The sequence below is a fragment of the Pelodiscus sinensis genome, chromosome 2 (genome assembly GCF_049634645.1).
Source record: "Pelodiscus sinensis isolate JC-2024 chromosome 2, ASM4963464v1, whole genome shotgun sequence".
NCBI classification, from domain to species: domain Eukaryota; kingdom Metazoa; phylum Chordata; order Testudines; family Trionychidae; genus Pelodiscus; species Pelodiscus sinensis.
The window spans coordinates 211,346,641-211,352,216 of record NC_134712.1 but is presented as its reverse complement, the minus strand read 5'-3'; positions in this window follow the sequence as shown (position 1 = coordinate 211,352,216).

The following is a 5,576-nucleotide window of genomic DNA, read 5'->3' as shown; positions in this document are numbered from 1 at the left end:
GCGCTATTTACCGCGCGGAGACCAGCCTCCCATGGGGCGGGGCGCCAGATAAGCCACGCCCCAACGGAGCCTTCCCTCGGCGAGGACTAGACAGGCTTGGGGTTCCCGCCAGTACCATTATCCGGTGGAGGGGGGGGGCACTTGTTCTGTTCTTCACCCCAAAGAGGAGCCCAACGGGCGCTGAGAACAGCGCGGAACAGGGTGGTGGTTGCCTGTGGGGTGGAAGAGGCGTGGTCTCTGCCTTGCCTAGTTGCTGATCCCGTGTCCTTGTTTTTCAGGCAAATCGATGACACTCTCCCTCCCCTCCCGCGGAGTGAGCCCTTCCAAGGAGCCAGCTCACGGTTCCCCTAATGGGCCACTCCGGCCGAGGTTGGCCTTCTAGAGCCAGCCAATCAGCGAGGCTGGTGCCACACCCCTATAGGGCCAGGCTCGGAGTAAACAGCTCGACTCCGCCCCCATTTCCGAGGGCGGGGCTGGGGCTGCTCTTCCTAGAATTCTGAGAACAAGGAGCAGGAACAAGGAGCAGGGGTGGGGCGGGGTCGTTGCCAGCTCCGGAGGGTGGAGTTATTAGAAACAATTGCTGCCCCTTGTGGCTGAGAAACAGAGTGTGGGTTGGGAAAAGTGACTCCTACAGACTCACCTGACTGATGGCAAAGACCCCAAATTATTAGTTCTTTAAAAACAGCAAGCAGTCCTGTGGCACCTTAGAGACTAACAAAAATATATGTATAGTATCATGAGCAGGCACTAAAATATATGTATAGTATCGTGAGCCTTTCTAGTCACGCAACTACTAGCAGCTGCCTAATGCCGGTAGGAGTATCCATACTCTGAGGCTGCGTCTAAACTGGCATGATTTTGCGGACATACTTTTAACGGAAAAGTTTTTCAGATAAAAGTATTTCTGCAAAAGTGCGTCTAGATTGGCACAGATGCTTTTAAGCAAAAAGTGCTTTTGTGCAAAAGCATCCGTGGCCAGTCTAGACACGATTTTGCGCAAGAAAGCCCCGATCGCCATTTTAGCCATCGGGGCTTTTTTGCACAAAACAGTTCTTTCCTGTCTACACTGGCCCTCTTGCACAAGTATTCTTGCGCAAGAGGGCTTTTTCCTGAGGGGGAAAGTATTTGCGCAAGAAGCACTTATTTTGTACATTACAAAGTCAGTGCTCTTGCGCAAATTCAAGCGGCCAGTGTAGACAGCTGGCAAGTTTTTGCGCAAAAGCAACTGCTTTTGCACAAAATCTTGCCAGTCTAGATGCACCCTGAGTGTTTGCTTAGTAGGTCTGAATGGACACCATCAGATATCCTTTTCCACAGGAATTTCCAGTTGAAAACTGGCCATCTGGCTACACTGTTTCTGAAACATTACTGCAACCCTGCTCCAAGTAGATGTTCTGAAAGGAAGCTATAAGGCTTCCAACTGTTCAATCACAATTATGTTTTATTAGTTTCCTCATGGTATTCTTAGCTTTGCTTCAGTTTTGGTCTTTCACATATAATTGAAAATACCTTTACTCTCTACCACAAGTTCACAATACAGTAAAAAGTGCTTTCTGCTCTCCTTCATCAATTCCTGTCATAAAGTAGGATAGCCCCTTTCTACACAAACACCAAGAAGTACTGAATCCAAGTAGAAGGAATGGCCTTGTGCATAAAGCACAGGTTTGGGAGTCAGGAGAGTTCTATTTGTGACTCTCTCAAAGACTTCTTATAGAAATACAGGGAAATTAATTAAGCACCAGTGTTCCCTCTAAGATTTTCCAGTATGTGCAGAAGTGAATTTTGGCTTGTGCACCAATATTGAGGTCGTGTGCGCTGGTTTGGATATGTGCCATTGTGGCACTCTATTTATTAACACGCACATGTTTCTGGCCACCGGAGCATAAACCCCCTTCCTCCACTGCATGTTCCCAGCAGCCAGATCAGACCCCACCCCACCCCCCCACCCATGTGGTATGTCTCATTCCTAGCCGCTAGAGCAGACCATCTCCCACCATGGGGCAGGTCCTGTTCTCATCCGCCACATCAGGCCCCACCCCCTGCCACGTGGCAACCCCTGCCACCAGAACAGGGCTCTGCCTCAGCCATGTGGCTGCAGCAGGTCTCGGCCCCCTGTCTAAGCAGCTCCCTCACCATGCTGTCTCAGCCGGCTCTACCCACTGGAGCAATCATCTGCCACGCGAGTTCTGCTGCGCAGCTCTCCAGAGGAGGTGGTCAGAGGAAGAATTATTGTGCGAGGCCATGCAGATGCACACCTTAGTAGGAACTATGTTAAGCACTGAGACAGTATTCCCATTTGTTGACCTCATAAGGGTAACAAGAGACTTAATTTCTGAATGTTTTTGAAGCACTTTGATATTCTCTAATAGAATGTAAAATGTGAGGAGAAAGTATCATCAATGAGGGACATATCTTTCTAGTCTCTTCTTTCTGTCTCAGGATGAAGTTAAAGTACTGGCATCGTACAATAGCAAGAACTTTGTGAGATTGCTAGGATACTCCACAGTTCAGCTAAATTAAGTTTAGTAGGCAAAAGGTTGCACAGAGCTACATAGACTTTCCATTGCTGCATTTTAATGAAGTTTAGTAGAGGAAAGGTCATCCATAACTGCAAAACATATTGCACAACATCCTTCTCACTTCTCATATTTCACAGAAGTCAGACTACAGTAGCTGGATCATTTTACTGCTGCATGAATACATGAGACTGCAAGCCAGATGGAAAAAATCTGTCTAGTGCTATAATAATCCTTCAGTAATTTAGATGCCAAATGTCCAGTCATAAACAGGAGACTCCCTTTCTTTTGCTTCTCTGCCCCCAGTATTCTGATCTAATGTTTTGGGTCTCCTGTTTTAACTCTTTTAAAAAAAATCACATTTAAAAAAGATGAAAAGGATGGACAATGAAATACTGCATTTAAAATGTGTCTACTAGCCAGGCAGTAGCTAAGCAATAAATGTCTCAAGGTGGGGTTTGGAGATAAGGGGAGGAGGGGAAAATCAACCAGGCATTTATCAATACCTTGAAGAAAAATCATAGGAACCCAACAGTGAAGAAAAGTGCCTTTGACAAGTATTCTTGGTGGAGGAGCCTGTCACTATAGGATGGATCTTCAGCTCTGGGGACAGTTTACTGTGCATAGGAGGACAGTCATCTTCAGTTTCAGAAATTCCAATGTGGTCAAGAATGCTGCTCTAGAGAAAGTGATGTGTGATGAGGTCATCCTAAAGCAGCTTGATGGGAAGACCTCACTCCGAGCCCCCACACAGGGCCCTAAGGACTGGGGTCAGCAACCCCATCAGGTTGGTGGGGAAAGCCTCCCGCAGCTCAGCAACCCATGGGCCTATCCATTGGCTGTGCCCTGGGCCGCTTCCTACCACTTCTCCAAGTTACTGCTTCCTCCCTGCTTCTGTGTCCTCGCTTCCGCCTTCTTTTCTCGGTCATGGCAGCACCTTTTAAGCATCTCGCTGTGCCTGTGCTGATGCTGCTGGGGCTGACGTCTGGTCCACATCGGCCCCGGCCCCGCCCTCTTTGGCCACTGAGCGCAGGCGCTGGGGCCTGCCGGCGGCTGCTGAGCAAGCACCACAGAATCACCCCTGCGCCGACGGCGGCTTTTCTCCCCAGCATGCTGGGGACGGCGCTGCGGAAGTGCGGGCTCCGCTGGCGGCCTCGTCATACACACCTCTTTCTAAATGTCCTCCTTCCTCTCTCCGTATCTCTCCTCCAGGCCTCAAAAAAAAAAAAATTAAAAAAAATCGGCATTACCATGCGACTTGCCAGGCTGGTGGAATACTTTAAACCGGTATGGCTGTAACGAGAGATACCATCTCATGATCCGTGGATTGATGCTCTTCATAGAATTCATCCAATTCAGTGGGGTGTGATCAGTTATGAGCCAGAAGGGATTTCCTAAGAGATCATTTCTTAACGAGTCAATGGCCCACTTAACCCCGAACGGTTCCTTCTCAATTGTCATGTAATTTTGTTCTCACAGGCATAATTTCCTACTTAAATAAAGGATGGGGTGTTCATCCCCCCCAACTCCTGGGATAATACTGCCCCCAACCCTACTTCTTATGCATCTGTTTGTAAGAGGAAGGGTTGGGAAAAGTCTGGCTGGATTAATATGGGCGGTTGTGTTAAACACTCTTTCAGCACTCAGAATGCCTCCTCGCACTGCGGGGTCCACAGGACCTTATTCGGTTTGGTATTTTTAGTCAAATCTGTCAGGAGTATGGCTAGCGTTGCAAAACCTGAGACGAATCTCCAGTAGTAACCGCTAGGTCCAGAAATTGGTGCACTTGTTTCTTGGTCTTTGGGTGGGGATAGTCTTTTAGGGCCTCTACTTTGTCTACCAATGGCCTCAGGGTTCCTCCTTCTGCCATGTAGCCCAGGTATGAGACCTCTTCCTGTCTAAATTGACATTTTTCCAGATTGGCAGCCAGCCCGGCCTTCTGTAAGGCTAGCAGGACCACTTCTATGTGTTTGAGATGGTCCTCCCATGAGCCGCTATATACTATAATATCATCTATATAAGCAGCTGCATAGGGTTGATGATCTTTTAGGACCTTATCCATTAGTCTTTAGAATGTGGCCACTGCCCCATGGAGTCTGAACTGCATAGTCATGAATTGGTACAACCCCCATGGTGTGGAAAAGGCCATTTTCTTTTTAAAGGCCGGTGTCAAGGGGATTTGCCAATACCCCTTAGTTAGGTCCAAGGTAGAAATGAACCGGGCCTGCCCTAAAAAGTCGAGGAGTTCTTCGATCCAGGGCATCGGATAAGCGTCAAACCAAGAGATGGTGTTTACCTTCCAAAAGTCTATACAAAACCTCACGTCCCCATTGGGTTTGGGCATTAGTATGATTGGACTGCGCCATTCGCTATGGGACTCCTCAATCACCCCTAGTTATAGCATGGCTTGTACCTTGGTTCTCACCATATCCCATACTTTCCTAGGGAGGGGCTGCATCATGTCTCGCATCTTCTTACCTTGTGGTGTCGTGATGTGGTGGCTCGCTTGGGACATCTGCCCCGGGTTGGTTGACAATACCAAGGAGTACCTCTGTAGCAGTGTTTGCAGCTCATCCCATTGCTCAGGGCTTAGCTTGGTTCCTAGCTGTGCTGCCGCCGCTTGTTCCAAGCTGCCTGCCCCAGGCCCTAGCTCTGGTTGGGGGGGTGGGGGGGGGGCTGGGCATGATGAGCAGTTGTTCCCGGATGTTCCACCTTTTTAACAAATTCACATGATAAATTTGCTTCCCTCTTCATTTTCCTGTTAGCTGGATTTCATAATCTACCTCCCCGACCTGGCACAGCACCTTATACGGCCCTTGCTACTTGGCGAGCGACTTACACTCCCTGGACGGCAATAACAGTAATACGCTGTCCGAGCTCAAAAGTGCGGAGCTCAGCGTCCTGGTTATAATACCGGGCCTGCCTCTCTTGTGCCTTCAAGAGGTTTGCTTTGGCATACTTGCCCACAGCCTTGAGCCTCTCCCTCAATTGAATTATATACTGCTGTGGGGCTTTTGTTCTTCCCAAGTTTTTTAATAAGTCCAATATCTCCCGAGGTTG